The 27,629-nt window shown below is 38.9% G+C and overlaps 1 protein-coding gene across 7 annotated transcripts in view; it reads left to right on the top strand.

Moving 5' to 3' along the window:
• The window catches only part of LYPLAL1 (lysophospholipase like 1), a 302,495-nt gene that overhangs the window by 123,087 nt on the left and 151,779 nt on the right, over positions 1 to 27,629 (top strand). For 2 of the 7 annotated variants that reach the window (XR_010110062.1, XR_008624368.2), the window contains one exon: positions 123 to 12,713. The exons of 3 other annotated variants lie outside the window; for them this stretch is intronic. The gene's annotated coding sequence lies outside the window, so the exon portion shown is untranslated. Of the gene's footprint in view, positions 1 to 122; positions 12,714 to 27,629 lie in introns of those variants that run through there. 2 more of the 7 variants (XR_010110064.1, XR_010110063.1) reach the window with 1 other exon arrangement.

The raw sequence follows: 27,629 nt of genomic DNA, 5'->3' as shown, positions 1-27,629 counted from the left end.
AAAAGTGAGTTAGATTTCTCCTTGTTTGAGGTGGAATTCCTTCATATAAACCTGGGCACCCTCAGAGAGAAATGCTTTATAGTCCAAACTGATGTTTATTTTGGACTCTGTTTCTCTTTCAGCTTTCAGTTGCGACCTTAGGAATGAGCTCACAATTGGAAGCAAATCTGTCTTCTGTTTCTACTGTTAAAGAATTACCTACCCACTGACAAAAACACATAGGATTAACAATGGCTTTGTCCCAGATAGATGCTTTTTGGAATTGTACAAACTGTATTTATGATGCTGGTACATTTTGGTCCAACTTTTAAATATTTCAATAAGACTGATTGAATTCTTAGTAAATAGAATACTTCCTCTGTTCAGTTTTGCTCTGTTGAATGCTGGAAGTTTGGTGAGTCTGACCCACTACACGTATCTCAGATGATTTAAAAACAAAGGCAGGCCATTTGGTTTTGATGCTGTGTCTGTTTTGGGCAGTGTCTCAGATTGAAATCCTGTGAATAAAAAGTGGTTCTGAAAAGTTATTCTTAGCCACTTAGGTATAGGCTCTTAGTCTTGAGAAATGGGTAAGGCTTCTGAATGTCTGATTTAGTCATACAAATCATCATTTGGCATATCTCTTTTGTGGATTTTCATTGGTATTGATTCAAAAACATTTCCAAAGTTACTAAAGAGAGTACTAGTGCATTTGTACTTCATTGGTTGGATCCTTGAACAGACTGCAAGTTATTCACATTGGAGTTGACATTTCCCAGATTCTCTGGAAGCGATAAAGAGGGTAGAAGGAACTAACATGTATTTATTCATTTGTTTTACCAACAAACTTTTAGTTGGTAAAACACTAACACAACAAACCTTTAGTTATTCAAACACTGAGCTGCATGTTTTACACAGAACAACTACCTTACTCCCCTTAACAATTCTATAAAACCCATTTTATAGATAGAGACTCAGAGAGATTAAGTAACTTGTAAATGAAGGAACTAGTAATTGGAGAACTTGAAATTTAAATTTAGATCTACTGGCCTGAATGGATGGCTCATGCCTGTAATCCCAGCATTTTGGGAGGCTGAGTGGGGTGGATTCCTTGAGCCCAAGAGTTTGAGACCAGCTTGGGTAACATGGCGAAACCCCATCTCTACTAAAAACATAAGAATTTGTCAGGCATGGTGGTGTGCACCTGTAGTCCCAGCTACTTGAGAGGCTGAGGTGGGAGAATCACCTGAACCTGGGAGGTCAAGGCTGCAGTGAGCCGAGATACGGCCACTACACTCCAGCCTCGGTGCTGGAGTAAGACCCTGTCTCAAAAATAAAATAAAATAAAATACATTTAGGTCTTTCATTTTAAAAGCCAAGGCTTTTTCATTAAGCATGGAACCTCACGAATGTGTTATGCATATGAAAACACGACCACTAAAGGAGGCGCTGAGGCTCTGATTTGAGCATAGCCAATCCCTCTAGCCACTAAGGGAATGAGAATATATGAAAACCACCTTCTTCTTAGGGCAGTTGCTGAACCTCTCTCTCTCCCATATTTCCTAGTTCTGTCTTTTTCCCACCACCCAAGATGTCTCATGAACTCCCACAACAGGCAAATTAGGGAACATCATTTTGAGAGTTCTCGCCAAGCAGGCCTCTGACACATCTCCTGGCTTTGAATATCCTCAAAACATTTCAAAAGAGAGGATTTTTAAAAGGAGGTTTAAAAAGAAGCAGACCTGGAGTTGCACAGAGGCAGTGAAGACATCCTTGAGGTCATTCTTTCTTTTTTCTACACTGATGTATTCTCTCCAGAGTGATAATAATCTTTTTTGAAATGCAGGTCTAAGACGGAAGGAATTTTTATCTGGAAGAGTAACATAAATTAGCTTTGACTGCCAGTTTCCACTGATTATTACTTTCCAGGCGGAATTCCTACAAATTCTTGAGGCATGACCTCCAATGAAAAAATAAAACCCCTTTAAAAACTCGTTGAGAAATTCCAGATAACTTTCACAAGAGACTTAATTTTAGAGCATTAACACAATCTTGGTTGGAAAGATAAAACTACAATGCAGTTATTTGGTAAAAGTCATTACTTCACAATGAAGTCATTGGAGATTATTTTACTGTGCTTATCTGCCCTCCCCCAGCTTTTTTTTTTTTTTTTGTCTTTTAAACTTGGTTCCTTACCCCCAAAACTAATTTTATTATGCATTACTCAGTGCACTCTAGATTCACCCTTATAAAAGGATAAAGTGTTTCCACAGATAACCAATTGGAAGCAGCCAATGTGGGACTCAACCTACCAGGGTGAGCAAACACTGTTACCAGTTATTACATAGTAGTAATATGTACTATGTATTATCACATACATTTGGTTTTGGAAACCACAGGAAAGATTAAAAAAAGAAGGTATCATATGAAATAACAGACTCAAAGAGATATCTATGTTTTTTTGGAAGAGGTTTAGGTGTGGAGGAAGTGAGAGCATGAATACTGGTGTTTACCGAGAGCCTAATAGGTAACGGGGTGGTGTTGAGTCATCCCCATTGGACAGATGGGGAAAGTTCAAATCAGAAAGGTGAAGTGATTTGTCCAAGGACTCGCGACTTTTAAATAGTGGAGCGGCAGCAACTCGAGTCCAGGAATGTCTGACTGTAAAGTTGGTTCTCTTCCCACTGTAGAGTGTTGCCCTTTCATGAGCTGGCCTAAGTTTAGATGGGAAAACATGAAGACTGGAGCCACATGTGCAAAATATATCAATGGTTCAGAATGGCCTGAAAGGAAAAAGTTATTACTACCTACCACTTGCCCTAAAATTTTCACTTACTTGAAGCTGACTGGTTTTTTCTTGAAGCTGATTTTTTTGGTTGTACATATATATGCACACACACATAGGTATATATGAAGTGTTTCCTCAGATAACCAATCGGAAGCAGCCAATGTGGGACTCAACCTACCAGGGTGAGCAAACACTGTTATAGGCTTGCTCAAATATATATATTTGAGACAGAGTCTTGCTCTGTCACCCAGGTTGGAGTGCAGTGGTACGATCACAGCTAACTGCACCCATAGTCTCCTGGGCTCAGGCTATCTTCCCATCCCACCTCAGCCTCTTGAGTAGCAGGGTCTACAGGCAAGTGCCACTATGCCCACCTAATATGTTTAGTTTTTGCAGGGACAAGGTATATCTATGTTCCCCAGGCTGGCCTCAAACTCCTTGGCTCAAGGGATCCTCCCACCTCGGCCTCCCAAAGTGATGGGATACAGGTGTGAGCCACTGTGCCTGGCCTATATTCAGTATTTGTATACAAATACAATCATAAGGAAAAGTATGGTTAAATTATTATCTTTTGGGGCATTTACATGAAGAAGCATGATTGTCTTGTGAAAATAATGGTTATTTTTAAATAGAATTTATCTTTCCTATCAATTTTTTAAAATTTTTACTTATGGCCCATGAACAGGTGGAAAAGAGATTTATAAAAGAGGAAAAAAGGGGGGGATGCTTTATGAACCTATGAGATTCTTTATCCTAACTTTTTTTTTTTTTTTTTTTTTTTTGAGATGGAGTCTCGCTCTGTCGCCCAGGCTGGAGTGCAGTGGCGCATTCTGGGCTCACTGCAAGCTCCGCCTCCTGGGTTCACGCCATTCTCCTGCCTCAGCCTCCTGAGTAGCTGGGACTACAGGCACCCGCCACCATGCCTGGCTAATTTTTTTGTATTTTTGGTAGAGACGGGGTTTCACTGTGTTAGCCAGGATGGTCTCAATCTCCTGACCTCGTGATCCCCCCATCTCGGCCTCCCTAAGTGCTGGGATTACAGGAGTGAGCCACTGTGCCCGGCCTATCCTAACATTTCCTAATGTCCTGAGAGTTCAGAATTAGCCAGTGATGGAAATTATCTTTTAGATATTTCAAAGTTTGCTTCCTCTTTTCAAGAATATTTATATTTTCAGGAGTGGTGGCATGCACCTGCAGTCCCAGCTACTCAGGAGGCCTAGATGACGGATCACTTAAGCCCAGGAATTCGAGACCAGCCTGGACAACATAGCAAGACTCCACCTCTAAAAAAAAAAAAAGAATATTCATATTTTACTGGTTGGCATACATGAAATCAAAATGGGTTGTCTTTTCAATAACGATTCAACATTATTTATTCTTCAGCAGTAAAATTCCACAGCATGAATTACATTACATAAATCTACTCATTAAGCTTATTGATTGAGCATCCTATTTATTCAAGGCAAAAGAGATACAAAATAAATAAACACATACTTTTCCCCAAGGTATTCACAGTAATCTAAGAAAACAGGTACAAAAAGACATAATTCTGGTACAGAATGGTGAGGCTCATGTCTGACATATAAACCTGCGAGGGAGCATAATTGGGCTTTCCAAATTTCAAGCTATCCAGAAATAAGAACTATATAGAAGAAAAATTGTACTAGAATAAAAGGAATTTGTGATTATAGAGCATGGGAAAAATATAAGTTTATTTGCAATTCTATTTAGACCATGCTTTTATTGTAAAATATTTTTCAATAAACCACAAAAAAATCCAAAGTAATTTTATTTGCATTATACCTCTTAATCTTGTAGTGTTTCTGAGACATGGAAAAAGGCAAGTGCTTTTATTTCTAATTTATAAATAAATGTGTATCTTAACTTCAGTTACTCAATTGCCCCCTAGAAAATCTAACATAACCCTATTCAATAAGATTCTTTAAAAATTTTACACCTCTGAAAAGCTCTTCTGTACTCTCCTATTTTTAACTAACAGAGTTATTTTTAAATGTACATTTTAATTCTTTTTCTCATTTTTGATACCTGATATATTTTAAATGCCTCTCTTTTTTATCACTTGCAAAAAGTGGCCAGTAACTAATTCTCCCTTCTCAAATTCCTTTTTGATTTTACAATAGTTCATATTTGTTTTGAATTTTTTAAAAAACACATGATACAGATAAGCAAAAACAAAGAAAAGACAGAATGAAAAAGAGAGAGAGAGAGAGAACTGGGGGTAGGGGCTCTAATTAGAAAAAGGTGCTTCTGGAACGAGCAAAAGGGGGTGTGCATAGCAAGGCAGCATTGCCAGCAGTGTTAAGGGTGCACATGCTTCCTGACTTTCTCCCTGTGATGATCCTATTATTCTACAATTCTTAAATGTAGGTCCATCTATTATACTTATTTCTTTCTACTTCATTTGTACTTACCTTAGCTCAGAGGTGCTTCAATAACTGTTAACTGATCTTGCTTCTATCTCTCTCCATCCATTCAGATTACGTTGCCTAAATTAGTATTTTCCAAGAGTCACTCTTCTGGGCAAGTATTTTCATTACCTTCACTGGTCTTATAGTATAGAATACCACTCCAGGCCCTGAGCATATTCTAACAGTAAGTTAATTTCAGCCTTATTTTTTACCATTCCCCTCTCCATCCCTGCTTTCCACAGCCCAGAAGCTCCTTATGTTGGTGAGGTGTAGGAGGAGCACGGTCCTCAGAATGAAACTGATCTGGGTGCAAATCCTGGCTTCATCACTACAGAGAGGTTGTGAATCTAGGCAAGTTTCCATATCTCTCTGAGTCTCAATTTTTTTTCATTTATGGAATAAACATAATATTTTTCACCTTGCAGGAACGTGTGGAGGATACATGAGAAAGGTATCCAAACATACATTGCCTAGTGTGGGGCACACCTTAGGTTCTCATTAAGAGTTAGTTTCTTTTCTCTCCAGTCAGATTGTCCCTTTCCCTTTTTCACCTCCAATCTTTGTCTGGGATGCCCACTTTTTCACATCCTTCTATTCTTGATGTTTTTCTCCTCTTTGAAGATCTTCTAGGTCATTCCAGCTCACAGGAATTCCTCTGCTTCCTCTAAATGCCTAATGCATTGCATGCATTAGCTATTCGCCATTCATTGGTGGGATCTTTGAGATCTTTCTTGATATGCTGTCATGTTTTATTATTATTCTCCTGTATACAGTCCTCCCTGCATTCCTGCTTTGTTTCACAAAATAGACTATGAGCTCACCAAAAATAGGTCTATTCACTCTGTATTCTCAGTACCTCACACATTTCCAGAAGTATAGAAAATGCTCCACTATCTCTTTATTGAATTGATTTTTATATTTTATTATCTTCCCTAGGTCTTCCCTTGAATCTTAAACCATGAAATATTAATAATTAATCAATCAATTCATTTATTTATTTGTGTGTTTGTTTTCAACAACAATGTATTGGATGTTTACAATGTTCCAGGCACTGATCTAGTTACTCAAGACATAGCTATAAACTAAATAGACAAGTTTTTTGCTTTCATGGATTATCTTATAGTCTAGTGGGTAATAAAAACAATACAAATGTAGATTAATAAATAATTTAAGAGTCATGACTACTCTGAGGGAAATAAAACCAGGTGACAAGAGAGCTAGTGACAGATAAACAGGGTTGTGCCTGGGGCTTGGGAATCCCCAAGACATTTTGGCCATGGGGCAGATGATCTGCAGCAGGCAATTGGTTGTTTCTTGTCACCCAGTGTTACTGGTGGTTGGAGCTCATCTACTATGTGCAGATCATAGAACATGTGAGCTGTGAGAGAACTCAACAGTGATGAAGTCTAGCAATTCTCAAATACTATTTTATTGCCATATATTTATTCAAGTGAAATCTCATAGGGAAGCCCATAACTCCTGGATATTTTCATAATTCCACTGAAAACCTTTGATCTGGCTTATGTTCTTTACTTTTACAAATGAGGAAACAAATACAAATGGCACATGGAGATGAATGGTCAAAAATTAGATGGCAGACAGGTGTGAATGACATCATAGGTATCTTATGATACCTGATTGGCTCAGGTGGCTACTATGTTTTTCTGTTTGAAGAAACAGTTCACTTCAAAACAAGTTTCCAACCTAGGGATATGATTTATTGCTCCATTGCAATTTTTAACAGTATTACCCAATTATTTACATAACTTATTCCCTAACTAGTTCTAAATAGTTTTTAGTTGTTGCTTAAGACCAAAACAATTATCTAATAAATATTTACAATGATTTACAAACATAAAGATTGAAGATGTATGTCCCCTTTAGGCTCAGCTGTAAATTACCTCCTCTCTCTCCGATCTCTATAATCCTTTATACCTCCCGTATGATATTTGCCAGATTTTACCTTGTAAAATTGCTGTCACAACCTTTTCTGACCCTATACATAAAACTGCAAAAGGTCTGAGACCAGGAAATTGTATCTTAAAACACTAAAAACAGTGCCATGCATTTATAGTAGATGCTAAATAACAAATATTAAATAATTATCCAAGATGCTCAGTTTAATTCAAGCAGACAGAGTCACTGAAAAATTATTTTGAGCATTGATAACATCACTGGCATATGTGGGTAGCCTGCCAGGTGGCAGTCTTGCCAAGGAAAGCATTCATTTGAATGTGTAAGATCTGGTATGTCATCAAAAGCCATTCGTATGATTTCATCGTCATGGCATCTATTTAGTGAGTGACTTTTAGATTACTTAGAGCAGGATGCTAGGTGCTTTGGGTGGGATTCAGAAGAGGCATAAAATATAATCCATTCCTTTAACAAATTAGCAGTGAAGACTGGGAAACAAGAGTCCAAAAATATAAAGTCGTGTATAATTAAGTTCTAAATTGTGTAGTGAAAGTAAGTGAGGCAGAAGTCCAAGGAGTGATCACTAAATGGTGGCTGTGGAGGGTAGGAAAGGTACCAGACCCTAGATTGCCATGAAAACACATATTGAGATGCCAAGTCGTCTACACAGATCTCTGAGGGAATTAAAGGCTAGTCTACACAAGGTCATAGCACAATGAACCAGTCACAGGAATGAAGAACAAAATTGGCTTTCATTTTTCCTATCAGGAAAGAGGCTTGGCTTGACACAGTACTACAGGTTTCAAAAATTCCAGTGTCAGATATTGTTCCTAAAGGAGAAACATTCTGAGAACTTGTGAGAATGCAAATTTGTCCTTGCACAGGAGGACGTCAGCCAAAGAGTTCCCAGACATTACTCACTGGTTCGGCATATCCCTCAACCTACTAGGCTAAGTTGTGCCATGTCACTCAGGGGACCACAGTCTGTTCTTACATGGACTGTGGCTCAATAAATTAGGAATGGGAAGGACCAGAATTTACAGTGTGGAGATGAAAGGTACAAGCCTTATAAGGAGAGATCACAAAAGAAAAATGTTAGACTATCTGGAATGCCAGGTGATGAGATATGACATGTAACATGGGTAGTTAACCCATCAGGAGCTCTAGACACAAATATACTCCCTTTCTTTCAGGGTGTAGAGTACTCTGTAATTGGTGTAGGAAGCATATAAGGTGCTGTTTTCATAAGTCTTTAGCCTGGATGGAAAGTTATGCAGAAGTTAGAAAAGAGACATACTGATGAAAAAAACAGCCGAAGATGCCTCCCCTTCAAGACTATTCATTTATCTATAAAGGATGTTTTGGGGTCACAAAATTGGATGATACTTCCAAGGACTCCATAAAATTATTGTGAAGCCTATAATGGCTGATGTAAAACACTGAAATAAGAGTGCATGTCTTAAACTGATGCACACAACTTGATTGAACAGGATAATGGCACAATGGCAGAAAGTGATATTCAGGGCATTGGGTATCTGTTGAAAACCCTATCGTTTACAAACGGAAATTTGTTGACCACTTACTCTGTGTTGGGTGCTGTACCAGGTGCTGTGAGAATATGAAAGAAATACAAGGCTGATTCCTCTGCTGAGAGAAATCTAAAATTGGAGGGGAAATGAGGATCCATATATGTCCTTGGCAAAACAACCTCTTTCTTCCAACACCACCAGCTTCATCATCACTATCATCTCTGAACTACAATACTTCCATTTTGTTTATGCGGTATTTTATGATTTAACCCAGGAATGTTGACAGTATTCTCCCATTTCCAGATTAAAGATATTTCATTTGTCCAGGTTATCTCAGGTTACATGAAAAATAATCTTATCTTTGACACTCTGAAAGTCTCAGCTACTACTAGCATTTTCTAACAGACAATGAACTCCATACATGTAATTTAGTTCACATCAATCATACAGAACATATAAATATATACATATGAATGTTATCTTCTTGAGTGTAGACTTTGAGAGGCCAAGTCCAAAATACTTTTGGAAAATCTCTTTGGAAATTGTCTTCAACAAATGCATTGCATTCTCTGGTTTCTTAATGCTGTCAGATACGTAACTTGTAAACAATAAATTTTATAAGTAACCAAAGGTTATTGGGAGCTCTGATGGTTAATTCTGTGTCAATATGACTGAGCCACAGGGAGCCCAGATATTTGGTTTATGATTATTCTAGTGTGTCTGTGAGTGAGTTTCTGGATGAGATTAACATTTGAATCAGTAGAATGAGTAAAGCACACTGCCATCCCTAATTTGGGTGGGTGTCATCCAATTAGTTGAAGACCTTAATAGAACAAGAAGTCTAGTAAGAAAGAATTCCTTCTGCATAACTACAATCAAGATGGGACATAAGTTTTTTATATTTTTTTCCTTTGGACTTGAAGGAAAGCACTGGCTCTTCCTGGGTCTCCAGCCTATTAGACTTGGACTGGAATTATACCATCACCTCTCCTAGGTCTTCAGCTTGCTTATGTAGATATTGGGACTTGTCATCCTCCATAATTATGTGAGCCAAATCCTTAAGATATATAGGTAGGTAGGTAGACAGTCAGATGCATAGATAGATAGATAGATAGATAGATAGATAGATAGATAGATAGATGCATAGATAGATAGATAGATAGATAGATAGATAGATAGATAGATAGATAGATAGACAGACAGACAGATAGATAGAGATAGAAAGTAAATCTCCTATTGGTCCTGTTTCTCCGGAAAACCCTTACTGATGCAGAGGCCAAACTCAATGAATACATTAGTTGATAAGCTGGTAATACAATTTTTGGCCACATGTATTCCAAATGATATATATACACATACATATATATATGTATATATATATATAATCATCTCATCCCTTATTTTTCTTATAGGATCATAAACTGACTTTGAAAGTAACTTTAAAATGGGAATTCCAAATAGCTCTTGAGCAATGGAAGTATGTGGCAGAGAAAACTAGCGGGTCACAAATTCATTTCTTCTTTCTACTTAGAATGCAGCTTGACTGCGTTTCCCGACTGTCTTGCTTGTGACTGAGTCTTCACATATACCCCTTTTAAATGTGGCTTATAACGACCTCCCACACAAGATTTCACACTCTTTTCTGTTCAGTGGTGACATTAGCCATGAATTGAAGATGGTGGAATGTGAGATGGTTTCTTCCAAACCCAAGTCCCTGCATCAACTAGAAGAGAGCTGATTAGGAATACTCATTTTGGATTTTATAGGACCAAAAAATAAACTTGCATTTTGTTAAGCCACTGAGATATGGGTAGTGTGGCTATTTTGTAACCTTAGTTGTTGATGGCTGAAACTGCCTAATTAATAAGCAGCATCATTAGAATTAGAGCAAAGTTGAGAACATTAGAGGACAAGATGCATGTCAATAACATCTGATTTCATTGTTAATATTTGATATGGTTTGGCTCTGTGTCCCCACCCAAATCTCATCCTGAATTGTACTCCTATAATCCCCAAGTGTTGTGGGAGGGACACAATGGGAGATAGTTTGAATCATGGAGGCAGTTTTCCCCATACTCTTCTCATGGTAGTGAACAAGTCTCATGAGATCTGATGGTTTTATCAGTGGTTTCTGCTTTTGCTTCCTCCTTATTTTTTCTTGCTGCCGCCATGTAAGAAGTGCCTTTCACCTCCCACAATGATTCTGGGGCTCCCCAGCCATATGGAACTGGAAGTCCAATTAAACCTCTTTTTCTTCCCAGTCTTGGGTATGTCTTTATCAGCAGCATGAAAACAGAGTAGTACGGTAAATTGGTACCAGTAGAGTTGGGCATTGCTGAAAAGATACCCAAAAATGTAAAAGTGACTTTGGAACTGGGTAACAAGCAGAGGTTGAAACAGTTTGAAGGGCTCAGAAGAAGACAGGAAAATGTGAGAAAGTTTGGAACTTCCTAGAGACTTGTTGAATGGCTTTGACAAAAATACTGATAATGATATGGACAATGAAATCCAGGCTGAGGTGGTCTCAGATGGATATGAGGAACTTGTTGTGAACTGGAGCAAAAGTGATTCTTGTTATGTTTAATGAAGAGACTGGTGGCATTTGGCCCCTGCCCTAGAGATTTATGGAACTTTGAACTTGAGAGAGATGATTTAGGGTATCTAGTGGAAGAAATTTCTAAGCAGAAAAGCATTCAAGAGGTGACTTGGGTGCTGTTAAAGGCATTCAGTTTTAAAAGGGAAGCATAATATAAAAGTTTGGAAAATTTGCAGCCTGACAATGTGATAGAAAAGAAAATCCCATTTTATGAGAAGAAATTCAAGCTGGCTCCAGATATTTGCATAAGTAACGAGGAGCTGAATGTTAATCCCCAAGATAATGGGAAAAATGTCTCAGAGCACTTCAGAGACCTTTGCAACAGCCTCTCCCATCACAGACCCAGAAGTCTAGGAGGAAATAATGGTCTTGTTGGCAGGGCCCAGGGCCCCCATGCTGTGTGCAGTCTAGGGACTTGGTGCCCTGTGTCTCAGCTGCTCCAGCCATGGCTGGAAGGCACCAACGTAGAGCTCGGTTTGAGGCTTCAGAGGGTGCAAGCCTCAAGCTATGGCAGCTTCCACATGATTTTGAGCCTGCAGGTGAACAGAAGTCAAGAATTGGGTTTGGGGAACCTTTGCCTAGATTTCAGAAGATGTATGGAAACACCTGGATGCCCAGGCAGAAGTTTGCTGCAGGAGCAGGGCTCTCACAGAGAACCTCTGCTAGAGCAGTACAGAAGGGAAATGAGGGGTTGGAGCCCCCACACAGAGTCCCTGCTGGGGCACTGCCTAGTAGAGCTGTGAGAAGAGAACCAGCGTTCTCCAGACCCCAGAATGGTTGGTCTACCTGCAGCTTGCACTGCACACCTGGGAAAGCCGCAGATACTCAACATCAGCCCGTGAAACCAGCCAGGAGGGAGGCTACACGCTGCAAAGCCACAGGGGCAGAGTTGCCCAAGACCATGGGAACCCACCTCTTGCATCAGCTGACCTGGATGTGAGACCTGGAGTCAAGGGCGATCATTCTGGAGCTTTCAAATTTGACTGCCCCGCTGGATTTGAGACTTGCATGAGCCTTGCATGAGACTTGCATGAACCCTTTGTTTTGCAAAACCCCTTTGTTTTGGCCAATTTCTCCCATCTGGAATGGCTGTATTTACCCAATACCTGTGTACCCCCATTGTATCTAGGAAGTAACTAGCTTGCTTTCCATTTTACAGGCTAGTAGGCAGAAGGGATTTGCCTTGTCTCTGATGAGACTTTGGACTGTGGACTTTTGGGTCAATGCTGAAATGAGTTAAGACTTCGGGGGACTGTTGGGAAGGCATAATTGGTTTTGAAATGTGAGGGCATGAGATTTGGTGGGGCTGGGGCTGAATGATATGCTTTGTCTCTGTGTCCCCACCCATATCTCATCTTGAATTGTACTCCCATAATTCCCATGTGTTGTGGGAGGAACCCGGGGGAGAAAATTTGAATCATGGAGGAGGTTTCCCCCATACTCTTCTCGTGGTTGTGAATAAATCTCATGAGATCTGATGGTTTCATCAGGGGTTTCTGCTTTTGCATCTTCCTCATTTTCTGTTGCCTTCACCATGTAAGAAATGCCTTTCACCTTCTGCCATGATTCTGAGGCCTCCCCAGCCATGTGGAACTGTAAGTTCAATTAAACCTCTTTTTCTTCCCAGTCTCAGGTATGTCTTTATCAGCAGCATGAAAATGGACTAATACAACATTCATCTCAAAACACAGGACTTATATCTTAGCTTGTTAGAACCCAGTTACTACCATGTGTTGTCATGTCAGTGACTAGAAGTCACAGAAACCAAAATGGTAAGTGAGTTGGACTCCCAGTCTTAGTTTTGATCTACTTAAGTTGCCCTCATTAACACTGAACTGGTTACATTTCTTATTTAATGAAGATAAAATTTAGTATTTAAAAGGTAGTGATAGTGTGCTCTCTGGGAAATAATATTATTAGGGGTCGGAAGATCTGAGACTGAGCCTCAGCTTTGCTATTTACTGATGGAGTGAACACTCCAAGTCTGTTACCTCATCTATAAACCAAAGTGAGATTATAACACTCCTCCCTGTGTTGTTGAGAAGATCAAAGTGACACACACTGAAAGGGAGGGAATGTTTTTGACTGTTTTCAAGGTACAAAAACATTGTACCTATTTATGGGGGTGATGAATAATAAATCCAATAGTTTTTACTCCCTCATTTTCTCACATGCAGTCAGCCCTGCCTGCTCTCTATCTGAGGTCCCCATCGCTTTCCAAGAACCTGGGAACCTTAACTCGCAAGAGCCCAGATTGGAATTTGTGGGTTTGAATAGCTGATTTGAGTTGGAAGACATGCCATAAGCAAGCACTCAAGTGTCCTGAAAGCAGGAACAAACAGATCAAAAGATCAAGGCCTATGAGTAAAATAAACAAAATGGGAACGCTTTGAGGATGGTTGGAGCCTGCCCTTATCTCACTTTGTCTAAGCTTGGACTTCAAAGCACATTTTGTGACTCAGATCAACTAAAAGCAAAGGCCATGCTATGAATTATAGAGTAGGGGGGAAATGAAATAATGGCAGTCTTGAGAAAAAAGTGAAGTGAAATAAAATTTGTCTTCATGATTTTCATTTTTTCATAAATGTACATCCCTTACCCCTATGGGAAAAACGAACAATACATGTAGGAAAGTGGTTAAGAAAATGGATTTTGCTGCCAGAAAATCCTGAATTAGCATATCAGTTCAACTACATGTTCTCTATCTTCTCTTGGAAAATTTAACTCTTAGTAGCCTCCAATTCCTTGGTAAAGTGAAAATAGTTCCAATGTCTAAGGATTGCTGAGAAGTAAGAAAAGTGTTGATGAAGGTGAAGCATTTAGCACAGTTCCTGGCTCATAGGGAGAGAGATTAAATATTCACTTTCATTGTCTTTGGCTTATCCATTCTATCATTTTGGTTTATCCATTCTACATTACCCACCCTGTAGTCTTATCTATCATATAAAATTATTGCAGAAAATGTTTTTTCCTTAGTTATCTAGTCTAAGAGTTTTTTTTTTTTTCTTTCTCCCTGGACATGGAGTTTGTGCTTAACCACAACCTTTATCTTTCAGTCATGGAATGGAAAATAGGAAGTGAGAAATGCAATATATGTTCTTGAAGTTTAAAAATTGTGAGATGCAGCAATATCACCTGAAAAATGGTGAAGTGTGAACATGCATGGACTGTGTTGGATGCTGTAATCTACAGATTCCTGATTGGCAATCAATCTACTTTTCTGGAATAACATTTGTCAGCAGTATGAACATATTTGCTTGGAACTATGAGAACAAATATTCTTGGTAGGAACAATATCAGCATTATTCCCCCCATACCAACACCAATCCCAATCTTTGATGTCATTTACACGTTGGCTTGCCTTCCCTTCTATGTTGTAGGTGTTTTTTTTTTTAAGGTGGACACCATGTCTTTTTCATCTTTCTATCACTCTCTTTTCACAACCTAGCATGGTGTTTTGGATATAGTAGTTCCCTAATACAGATTTTAAACAAGATAAAAGGCTTAAATACATTTAATCTTTCTCATAGTTAAAGAAATGCATCATGATTATACCACCAGGACATCAGATATTAATGGTGAGAATTTGAATATACACATAATCCAACAAACATTTCTTAAGCACTGATTTTGTACCTGGTGCTGTGCATTTTTTCTTTTCTATATTTCATATAACTTTCTATTAAAATGGTGTTGGCTAAATACATAGAATGCTTTTAATAACAGGTTTCCTGCTTCTAACCAATAAAAACTTTTCACCAATAATATTTTGAATTCTATACATTAAAAATATGTATTGTGTGATCCAGGAAACCCCTTGGAAGGTTACAGTGGAATCATCTTACTTTTGTTTGAATTACTCTAATCATTCTGCTTTCTGAGCACTTGCCAAGCTGCTGTAAAAGGAAGAAGCTTGTGATGTGAAAGGAAAGAGGAAGAGTGAATGCTGGTGCATTGGACAGTTTGGGAAAGGTGCTTTCCCAAGTTTGGTGCCTTGGGAAGTTGAGGAGAAGGACATGTTGCAGGAGGAAGGAGGGCACTGGACTTCTGAGGAGAGCTGGGCAAGTGAGGGCTGCAGAGAGGTGGGAGAGGGTCAGGGGCTGTAGAGGAATTAGTGAGAGGACAGCTTGGATAAACCTCACTTTGAAATTTTGCCAGGGACCTCAAGTGTTCCTTTCCCTGTTTCTTTAGATCAAGCACACCCTTTGTCCTAGGCTCTTTGTGCCTCCTTTCCTCCTCTCCCTCAAAACAAAACCAAAACACACATATCACATCATTTTTGGAGTTGAGGAGGTCTCAGTGAAGGCTGTGTCCAATGAGCAGCTGCATGAGGATACAGGCAGACCCCTGGGGAAACCACACCAGGGAGCCCTTGGGGCTGGGAGTGCCCAGTAGAACCTGAGTATGGGAGAAAGATTTTCTTGGGGCACAGTTCATGGGCACAGCTTCAAGAGTACTATCATGAAAGAGAAGGCAACTAGGGGCTCTCTACCTCTTTCTTCTAAAGCATTTTTGTCAGCACCTTGTCTGTTTTTTCAGTGCTCCTCGGGATTTTTGTCCCAAATCTAACAACAGTCAAAGCATATGACCTCAGGTGGTATTGGGCTGAATTTGTACCTGAAGGCGATAGGCTGCGTTAGAGAAGGTAGCAGTTCCTCTTCTCCTGGTCTATTGGTGGGCCCTCCAGAGATGTAGAGAGGAAGCACTGAAGTGACAGCTTACTAACCAGAAGTCTTATCACTGTGACTACAACTACCGATAATAGTCCTTACAATGATTATGAATGATGATACTAATAATACAGTCACACTTCAATGATTCCTGTCTTCTAACATCTCTTTTTCTGTTTAGTATTATAGGTTATAGTATTGTAGGTTATTGTGACTATGCCTTATCTTGCCTGCCTATCTGTAAGTTTTTGGAAGGCAGATCTCGTTGTTCTGTCTCTTCATGTTTATAATCCTTTATATCATCCAGTGTAGAGCCATGTGCTGTGACCCTTGGGAAATGATAACATAGAACAAGTCATAAGTGAAAGAATGTGGGCTCTGGACAAGTGGAAAGGAGTTCACTGTCTACCGCCACTACTAAGTTGTGAGTCACCAACAACAAACTACTTAATGTCAGTGTACCATTTCGGATTATGTTGGGTTTGTCTTAAACAAATAGTTTTATTTTTCTCATGTGACAAAAGCCACCTTTAAGGTTATAGCTTTTATCCTCATGTTGGTGACTTTGCACTCACAAGACAGCTGCTCCTCTTTCAGCAGCATACCCAAATTCCAGCAAGAAGGGGAAAGGTTGTGTGAAAATTTATTCAAAAATAAATTTTTATAGTATGTTATGTTTTCAGAGAGTTTTCTTTTTTAAAAAAACTTTTTTTTTTTTTTTGAGATAGAGTTTCACTCTGTCACCCAGGCTGGAGTACAGTGATGAGAGGCATGATCTTGGCTCACTGCAACCTCCACATACTTCCGGGTTCATGTGATTCTCCTACCTCAGCCTCCCAGGTAGCTGGGATTACAGATGCCCACCACCACACTCAGTTAATTTTTGTATTTTTAGTAGAGACAGGGTTTCACCATGTTGGCCAGGCTGGTCTCCAACTCCTGACCTCAAGGGATCCGCCCACCTCAGCCTCCGAAAGTGCTGGGATTACAGGCATAAGCCACCCACCCGGCCTTTAAACTTTTATTTTAGGTTCATGTGCAAGTCTGTTACATAGGTAAATTGAGTGTCACAGGGGTTTGGTGTACAGATTATTTTGTTACCCAAATAATAAGCATAGTACCTGATAGATAGTTCTTTTTATCTTCACCCTCTTTTCACCCTCCACCCTCAAGTGGGCCCCAGTGTCTGTTGTTCCCTTCTTTGTGTCCATATGCACTCCGTGTTTAGCTCCCACTTACAAGTGAGAACATGCAGTATTTTGTTTTCTGTTCTGGTGTCAGTTTTCTTAGGATAACAGCCTCCAGCTCCATCCATGTTGCTTCAAAGGACATGACGTCATTATTTTTATGACTGCATAATATTCCATTGTGCATATGTACCACATTTTTAAATCAAATCTACCAACATTGGGCATTTAGGCTGATTCCATGTCTTTACTATTGTGAATAATGCTGTGATGAATATACATGTGCATGTCTTTGTTGTAGAACAATTTATATTCCTTTGGGCATATACCCAATAATGGGATTGCTGTATCAAATGGTAATTCTGTTCTAACCTCTTTGAGAAATCACCAAACTGCTTTCCGCAATGGTTGACAGAGAGTTTTTATTTTTTTTCTTTTTCTTTTTTTCTTTTTTGAGACGGAGTTTCGCTCTGTCGCCCAGGCTGGAGTGCAGTGGCGCAATCTCGGCTCACTGCAAGCTCCGCCTCCCGGGTTCAGGCCGTTCTCCTGCCTCAGCCTCCCTAATAGCTGGGCCTACAGGCGACCACCACGGCGCCCAGCTAATTTTTCGTATTTTTAGTAGAGACGGGGTTTCACTGTGGTCTCGATCTCCTGACCTCGTGATCCACCCACCTCGGCCTCCCAAAGTGCAGGGATTACAGGCATGAGCCACCGCGCCTGGCTGACAGAGAGTTTTTAAATACACTGTTTCATTTGATAATATATTGTGAATCTTGAGCTAGCATGTCTTTATTGATCCATTAACGCAAAGATTTTGACTCAGTAGGCCTGAGATGAGGTCTTAGAATCTTCGTTTTAACAAATACCACAGGTGATTCTGATGCAAGTGACTCAATGAAAATTCTTTGGAAAACAGTGTCTTAAAAGAAGCATCTGAATAATAGAATAATAACTATATGTTTGATATTTCTGTGTGTACATGTTGGGATGGATGTTTGTGTGTGTGTGTGTGAGTATGGGTGTGTATGTTTTGAGGAGGGGTTGATTCTGTAAGCTTTACTGTTGGTAACATAACCAGATCTTAGCATAAATGAGAAATATAATAGATATTTTAAGTATTATTGGGAATCTCAAATTTAGATTAAAACTGAAATCTTTGCCTTTAAAAAGCGTGATATGTTATTATAGAAATAGTACCTTGCAAGAATAGTTAAGATGATGTGCAAAAGCAAAGACAAGAAATTAATGTAACATCATCAGGATTCATATAAATTTTGATAAGTCAAAAATTTTTATGAAATTCAGGACTTTTGACTGATTAGGCAATTTACAGTTGGCAAAAGCTGCACTTGAGTCAATCTTCGCCTAGAAAATTTGACTTCCTGTTTCTAAGAAAAAAAAACTCCTCTTAAAAAACTCTCATAAAACAACTCCCAAGGCTTCTTGCACATCAAATAGCTCTTACAGAAACAAATTTTGATGAGGTAAGTGTAAGGAATTTAGTAACATATGGATTAAATTTCCCTTAAAATAGACATCATTTTAAAATTAGGAGGAAAAAAAGTTCTTGGTAAAATATGAAAATATGTTTTGGTTTTCCTTGAACCCCAAACACAATTTGAAAAATAGTTCAAGATGTTCACCAACCCCCCTCCAATACAACTGGTTTCACCCATCTTTAGTTCCAAGATATGAACTGTTGGGAGTTCTGGTGATTATAAATACTACAAAAATATCAGTAGATACTGGCAAAATTTCAGAGACAAATAAGGAAACAGCAAAACTTTAGAAATAAGTACATTTAAAAGTTAGGGTGTTTTTCTTCAAAAACTTAGGGATGGGCAGTCCATCCCCTAAAAGCTTATGGAATAATTTAAATTATTTATTATATTTCAGAAGACAATGTGGATAGCTAAATATTTCAAGAAAACTTCTGATTATAATAAAATGGAAAAAAAATGCCCCATGGCAAGAAAAAATTTGGTGAAAAGCTACATGTACCTATAAGGACAAACCTATCTCAAAGATCCAATAATATTAATATTATTTTATAGGAGCAGATACGCTTACAAATTTTGATCATGACTATTTAGCTCAGTTGATGAAGGCTGGTATTAACAAAATTAAGATCATGGTGTTTATCATCAAAGATTATTGAATTTTGTTAAATGTTTTTTCTGCATCAATTAAAACTACCATTTCTACACCCTCTTCATTCTGTTAATGTGGTATATTACATTGATTGACTTTTTTAAGTTGAACCATCCTTGCATTCTAGGAATAAGTCTCATTTTGTCATAGTGTATAATACTTTTAATATGCTGTTGAATTTGGTTTGCTAATATTTTGTTAAAGATTTTCATATCAATGTTCAAAAGGATTATTGATTTGTAGTTTTCTTGTAGTGTCTTGTCTGGATTTAGTATCAGGGCAATGCTGTCTTCATAGGATGAGTGGAAAGTGTTCTTTCCTTTTAAATTTTTTGAAAAAGTTTGAGAAGGATTTATATTGATTCTTTGAGTGACTGATAGAATTCACTAGCAAGGCCTCCAGGTCAAGGAATTTTCTTTGTTACAAGATGTTTGTCCATAGCAGCAGTATTTACAATAACTAAAATGTGAGAGCAACCCATGTGTCCATTGATGGTCAAATGTATATGCAAAAATGTGGTATGTACATATAGTGGAATATTATCCAGCCTTAAAAAGAAACACAATTCTGATATAGGCTGCAATGTGGATTAATCTTGCAGACACTACATTAAATGAAATAAGCCAGTCGCAAAAAGGCAAATACTTTATCATTCCACTTATATGAGGTACTCAGTGTTTTCAAAATGTTGGAGACAGGAAGTAAATGGTGATCATTAGGGGCTGGGGGGAGGAGGAAATGGGGAGTTACAGTTTAATAGCTATCGAGTTTCAGTTTTAAAAGGTGAAAAGTATTGTGGAAATGGTAGTGATGGATGCACAACATTACTAATGTATTGAATACAACCAAACTGTATATTGTAACTGGCCAAGATGGTCAATTTTATGTTATAGGTATTTTACCATAACTTAAAAAATTGGAAAATTATTAAGGTCATGGTTCAATTTGTTGTTCAATTTTTATACACTTGCCCTTTTCAATCAGTTTTTCTCACTAGAGTGGCTGTTCTAAAATCCAAATACTTCATGTCAATTTTCTTAAATCCTTCATGCATTCTCCATTGCTTCAGAAGTAAATCCAAACTCCTTAGCATGTCAGCAAGGACTTTCCTGTGTATCTCTGGTGTCTCATCTTTCACTATTTCATGTTTCAACACCTAAATAGCTATATTCCATTCACATGAATTATTTTCAGCCCCTCCAGTGTTTCTGTAGTAAATGTCCTGTTGAATATTTAACTTGGATTTTTTTCTCTTTCTCTTCTGAGAGAGGTACAGGGAAGTCACTTCAACCATCTTTAGAAAAGCAAATAATCTTTAGGCCCTGAACACAGTGTTCCCAAACAAAAAGGGGCTATATATATTTGTAGTTATATATATGAACCCTGAAGAAAATGAGATGATGATGAGAAAGTATGCAGTTATCCTAATTGTCCCAGGAATAAGTGGGTAGAAAGAACCTATTTTCAGGATCAAAAATAAATAAATAAGCTGCTTGACTTTTAGTGGTATGAATTCTTAGAAAGGAGAAAACAGATGAGGAATTTCAGGTCTGCAGGGCATAAATGCTTGGTTTAATCCTGATAGTATACTCCCGCAGCAGTTGTCGTCTCAGAGAATGACTTTATATGAGATCAAAAGACCCATGCTTTTAGCCTAGGCATCCTTCACTCCACTGGACTTGTGCTGAGGATATGGACCTTGCAGCCTTTAAGATCCATAGCAACAGGTCTGTGGTCTATCAGCATCTTTTGTGGACTCTGTAGGTCCAGTTGTCAACAGTGTCACCAAGCGGCAGCAAGAAGCAAAAGCAATAGCAGACTGATCAGACCCCAGGCTCTTCACTCTTGGGTGTTCACGTCAGAGTGTTGACCTTCTGTTGGATTGTGCAAGCCTTTGGAGTTTGAGAAAACTCAGAAACATGAAAAACTGCAAGTGGGAGATAACTGAATGTTGGGCTAATCTAATGTGTATGGGCTTGAGCTCGTTTTCTCTGGGATTAAAAAAAGGAAGTAGATTCTCCCCTTGGGCCAATTGTGTGGATCAATTATTATCGATATCTATCATGCTTCTCTAATTTTCCAACACCTTGAGTGTTCCTCTTTCTCCTTGTCTTATAATTAACTCAAGTGTCACTCTCCCAGGAAGTCTTCCCTGCCTCATCAAGACTGAAATATCCCCTTAGCACCCTAAGCAAACACGTGTGTTACCCCCACCCCTCCCCACAGTCCCCCATCCCACCAAACCATGATCTCTTCTTCACATTGCAACTTGAATTGCCTAATTTAAATGTCTGATTTTCTCATCTCCACCAAACTGTGAATTGTATAAAACAAGGATTACATGTCATTTACTGTTGTGTTTCTACTACCTAGGATGTACTTAATAAATACTAATAATAAGAGAATGAAGCTCTGTGATTAGAAAACAGAAATATCCATGCCAAATTTTAGGCTCAAAGACCACGACCCATAATGACTAGATTACTAGTCCTTGGAATTAAATAAGTAAAAGATCACAATTTGACCAAGGTCATTAGGGTATTTTGTGTTTAGAGAAAGATAAGGGCTAATGATGAACTCTTGGGAGCTCTCATTCCCTGATGAAATTACCATGTCCTCAAACACTCACCAAGAGGAAGGAGAGGACCCCTAATGTGTCCCTAGAAAAATGGGCAGGGAAATATTCCAGAGTGCAGAGTTGGAGGCTGACGGGGCTTGTCCAAGGAACTTACTCCACTGCCGGTAAGAAATCCTGTTTTTCTTTCCAGGAGAAGATGGTGTGTGCTTTGGATCACTGACCCCTTGGGATTGCTTCCCATTCTTTCTCTTTTTCAAATGAAAGGCTTTATCGCAGTTATCTTTTTTTTCAGGCAGGGTCCAATCAAGAAAACAGAAACCATATTTCAACAGAGATAATATGATGCAATGCATAAACTAAACAGGTGTTGGTAAACTAAAAAGCAAACAGTAACACAGAAACAGTAATTGCAGAAAGTAAGGACTGGAGGAGAAAGGAAGAGATGGTAGTTAAGCTCAGAGCATGTTGCTGGGCAGCTGGACTCAGACTTCTGAGGACAGAGCTTGTGTAGACCCTTCAGAAACTCAGAGGAAAGACCTCCCATAGCTGAGCCTCTGACCCGTGGAGAAGGAGTGCCATTAGTGTGGTGCCTGGGGAAGCTTACCCATCGAGTTGGAACCCAGATCTCTGAGATGTGAATGGGGAGTGCTTCCTGGCTGCACTGGAACTGCTGAGAGGATTCCATGAGGCTGATTCTGGAAATGCTAAAAGAAGCACAAAATAATGCCCCCAAAATCCCCTAGAATCCAACTACCTATGCTGCGAAGGGCCAATTCTGGGGGATTCTGCAGAAATAGGAGGGAGCAAACCTTTTCTCCGCACTCCTCTCTCCCAATCTCTAGTACCCTTTATGGGCAGAAACCACCTGCCAAAAAAGAAATGTGCTTCACAGGGTCCCAGACCCAGCATCACAGAGCAGAGCACAGAATGGTGAATTGGAGCAAGAGGCAAGAGTGTAACAAGCAGGACTGTTCAACTCTTTGTTTACTCACACTGACACACCCCCTTCTACATGTGTTTGAACTTTTATAAAGCAATAACATCAGGATACAACCATCCTTCATAAAACGAAAACTCTGTCATCCTCTTCTCACAAAGGGAAGATACCAAGTCCCAATAGTTAACATATCCATCCTGAGCAACAGGCACAGTATCCATCTCTGTGTGGGGTTAACTAGTCTTATAATCCAGTCACAGTCCCACCTGAATATTCTGTGACCTAAACACTAATCTTTAAAATAATTCAACTGTACAATAACCCTTACATAAAATATTGGTAAAGGAAACTGGAGAAAATAGCACAGATAACACACAACACAATACGCAAGACAAAATATGCATGTCTGCTACAGTCCTTGTTTCTGTAAGTGGTCAGGATGTCATAGTAGGTAAGCATTTATAATTTCTATCTCCATTCTCCATCCCATGTTTTCTTTTCATTCAGCATCTCAGCTAATTTTGCTCTTTACCTGCTGGGATGACACAGACCTTCAATCTATACTGGTCCTGCCTTCTCTTGGTTGCTATCATTTTTCCATTAACTTTTGCTGCTGGGCATGGAAGCACAAAAAGGCGCCCTCAGAATCCCCGAGAATCCAGCCATAATTCTTCTTGTCCCCACTGTGAAGCAGCAATCCAACTTCTTCTTGATCGTCAAGATTAATCACCCAAGCAAACAGTAAGATCCTTTTTTTAATTTAATTTAATTTTATTATTATACTTTAAGTTCTAGGGTACATGTGCACAACGTGCAGGTTTGTTACTTATGTATACATGTGCCATGTTGGTGTGCTGCACCCATTAACTCGTTATTTACATTAGGTATATCTCCTAATGCTATCCCTCCCCCCTGCCCCCATCCCACGACAGGTCCTGGTGTGTGATGTTCCCCTTCCTGTGTCCAAGTGTTCTCATTGTTCAGTTCCCACCTATGAGTGAGAACATGCGGTGTTTGGTTTTCTGTGCTTGCGATAGTTTGCTGAGAATGATGGTTTCCAGCTTCATCCATATCCCTACAAAGGAAACAAACTCATCCTTTTTTATTGCTGCATAGTATTCCATTGTGTATATGTGCCACATTTTCTTAATCCAGTCTATCATTGATGGGCACTTGGGTTGGTTCCAAGTCTTTGCTATTGTGAATAGTGCCGCAATAAACATACGTGCATGTGTCTTTATAGCAGCATGATTTACAGTCCTTTGGGTATATACCCAGTAATGGGATGGCTGAGTCAAATGGTATTTCTAGTTCTAGATCCATGAAGAATCACCACACTGTCTTCCACAATGGTTGAACTAGTTTACAGTCCCACCAACCGTGTAAAAGCGTTCCTATTTCTCCACATCCTCTCCAGCACCTGTTGTTTCCTGATTTTTTAATGATTGCCATTCTAACTGGTGTGAGATGGTATCTCATTGTGGTTTTGATTTGCATTTCTGTGATGGTCAGTGATGATAAGCATTTTTTCATGTGTCTGTTGGCTGCATAAATGTCTTCTTTTGAGAAGTGTCTGTTCATATCCTTCACCCACTTTTTGATGGGGTTGTTTGATTTTTTCTTGTAAATTTGTTTAAATTCTTTGTCGATTCTGGATATTAGCCCTTTGTCAGATGGGTAGATTGCAAAAATTTTCTCCCATTCTGTAGGCTGCCTGTTCACTCTGATGGTAGTTTCTTCTGTTGTGCAGAAGCTCTTTAGTTTAATTAGATCTCATTTGTCAGTTTTGGCTTTTGTTGCCATTGCTTTTGGTGTTTTAGACATGAAGTCCTTGCCCATGCCTATGTCCTGAATGGTATTGCCTAGGTTTTCTTTTAGAGTTTTTATGGTTTTAGGTCTAACATTTAAGTCTTTAATCCATCTTGAATTAATTTTTGTATAAGGTGTAAGGAAGGGATCGTTTTAGTAGCATGAAGACCCCAAAATGGTCAGTGGCACCATCAAAATAAGGAGGTAGTGATAGCATAAACCAGATTTGTTTGACAAGTTCTCAAGATTGGTTCTTGGGCTATTCCTTGGAATTTACCAGGAATAAAAGTTAAGATTTGTTTCAAGACATGAGGAGGAGGAAAAGAGAAAACTATAATGGGAAGTAAGAGTGACAGAACGGCACACCCTTTTTTACTGGGTAATATACCCTAGACCAAAGCAGCAGTTCTGAAAATATTTGAAGTTTTGGAAACTGGAAGCACAATTTCTTGCTGAACTTGAGTCCCAGTGCTTTGGATAAAACTAGACAAAATCTGGAACATAATGGAGGCACAGTTTTATCTATATTTAGCACACCTATATTTAGTTTTATTTTATGGAATATCAAGAACTGGCTTAGAAATATTTGTGAAGAAGGCATTTCCCTAAATTCTTCACTTCAGTTTTCATTGTTAGAACCTCCTCAATGTCTTATAACTTCCCTCAGTACAATTATGGCCAGGTTTATCATCACTGCCTGGGAAACCCCAAAAATCAGAGCTTACACAACCTGCCTATAATATACTTGTCATTTAAGCTCACTCTAAAATGCAACCTCTCAGCTCTCTCATTTGCTCAGCTGATAAATGTATCCACACTAATTAAAAGGGATGTAGGAGCTGCAGCAGTGTGATTAATATACTGGCTTGCACAGATAAACATGGTGTTTATAATAGTCAAAAGTAAATTCATTCTGGAAGACAATGAGGCGAACAATTTAGTGAAGCATTAAACTCAGGCACAGTGATTTTGGAACCAGATAACTCATATAAAACATATTCTATATTTTATAGAATATAAATAATGAAATGTATTTTTTCTTTCTTGGGAACTATTGTTATATCTTGAATGCTTTTAGGCATTCTTCCAGAAGTCAAACAAAAAAGGAGAAATTGTTTACTTGAAACTTCTAAGAAGTAAAGAAGGTGATAACTTACACAGGTCATCTCTGAGCTTAAATTGTACGATGCTAAGAACAAGGAAATCAGAAGGGTTAAGATTCCTATGTGTTTTCACTTCCTCACTTAGCCCATTTTCTGTCCCAGTTATCCAGTACTCTGTTGTTCCTGTTCTTTCATGAGCATCAATGTGTGTTCAAAGTAAAAATTGAATGCTTAAATACTGCAGTAAAGGGAAATTAGAAAATCTAAAGTTAGCTTCAGTTTTAGATTTTAAGGCTGGATTCTAAATGCCAGTTTGTTTAAGCGATGCTTTTCCCTTTGTTTCTACGTGTTGAAATAGGAAAGTTCTGTGTGAAATTGGCTTCCTGGTGTGAAATGCAAGACTTGAAGTTCAAAGATACTTGTGAAATCCAGTCCTTGTTTTGTTCATTAATTTCTATAAGCAAGCACAACTATTTAGCTAAACAATTCAAGACCTAACTGAACTGTTAAATGTATAAACAGCGGGACAACCATGGGAACTAATTGCCCTTCCCTGAGATGCAGCGACATTTGGGGAAAAGTCACCATATGCACATTTCAAAAGCTGCAGGTGCAACCACATGGAAAGGTTACGTCAGTTATGGAATTGAAAGTATACTGAAAATATAAACTAACATGAACTAGGAAAAAAGACCTCATGAGGAGGAAGAAAAATGAGAGGTGGGTGGATTCAGACCCTTGTAAAGACTTCCTGTCAATAGTCCTGGTTTCTCAGGGAAGTCTCATTATGTGGCCTTCATTAGGTGAGTTTGAAAGAGGTTAGGGAGGAAGGGGCTGAGCCAAATAGGGAAGCAGTAGGGTGTCCCTTCTCATCTGTCTGTGCCCCACAAGGTTGTTGATTGCTGAAATGGGCAGAGCAGCCTGCCTGTCACATGTGGCATAATGAAATTCCTGCCCACCTCTGTTGTGAGCTCTCTCCTTTGAAGCTGGGCTCTGTTACGGCTGCTCCAAACGAAACATGTACCAAAGTGACCCTTGGACGGGGAGAACTGTGGTTTCCATAGAGCTGGCATTTGTTCAACAATGTATAGTATAAGCCTGAATAATAACCGAGGCAATTTAGAAGGGAAGAGGGCAAAGGCAAAAACAATAATAAAAATCCTAGAAAAAAGTACAGTGGTTTCCTGCAGTTGCTTTAATCTCCCCAGTATAACAATATTTATGGAAATATACTATCAACACTGAGAGAGAAATATACACACACATGCATATATACTAAAACACACACCCATAACCACCCATATAGTAATATTTAAAAGGCAGTGCCTTGAGTCTCCTTACCTTTCTGAACATCTGTCATGTTTTGGCAGATCATCAAAGCTCCCAGGAACATGGTAACTGACTAGTAAGCCCATGCTCTCTTCACTACCCAGTCTAAATGTGCGTTTCTCTCTGGTACTGTTCCCAAATGGTGGTTCTTTCTTACCCACTGTAAGGCCCCTTTTTCCTGCAGTGTGCATTTATTCTTTACCCTACAAGAAAACAGAATGTGACCAGATGGTTGTTACTAGGAAAGAATTATCCTGAAAAGAAACTAGATGCCAGTTTCTAATTCTTAATTCTCACTCTGTAACTTATGTGTTAAAGGCCCTGAATTTTAAGCTTCATTCTTTTTGGAGGGATAAGTGTGACCACGAGTTCTCCTTTTCTCCAAAGACGAGTGTATAGCTCCTTCATAGAATGTTCTGAAATGCCTGGAGGAACTGGGTCAGCTCTGCAAACAGTACTTACTATCCTTTCACTCTGCAGAAAGCCTGACCTTAACAATTCCACATCTATCCAAATATAAAGAACAAAAGGTAGTGACTCGGGCCCTCTCTGTTATCCCTTCCCCCTCTGCACTCGTGTTTCCTGCATTTAATAAAGGCAGCAGCTAAAATTTAATAGGAATTGGATAAC

Source organism: Pan paniscus, chromosome 1, assembly GCF_029289425.2.
Source record: "Pan paniscus chromosome 1, NHGRI_mPanPan1-v2.0_pri, whole genome shotgun sequence".
Lineage (NCBI taxonomy): Eukaryota > Metazoa > Chordata > Mammalia > Primates > Hominidae > Pan > Pan paniscus.
This window is presented reverse-complemented; position numbering and strand designations above follow the sequence as displayed.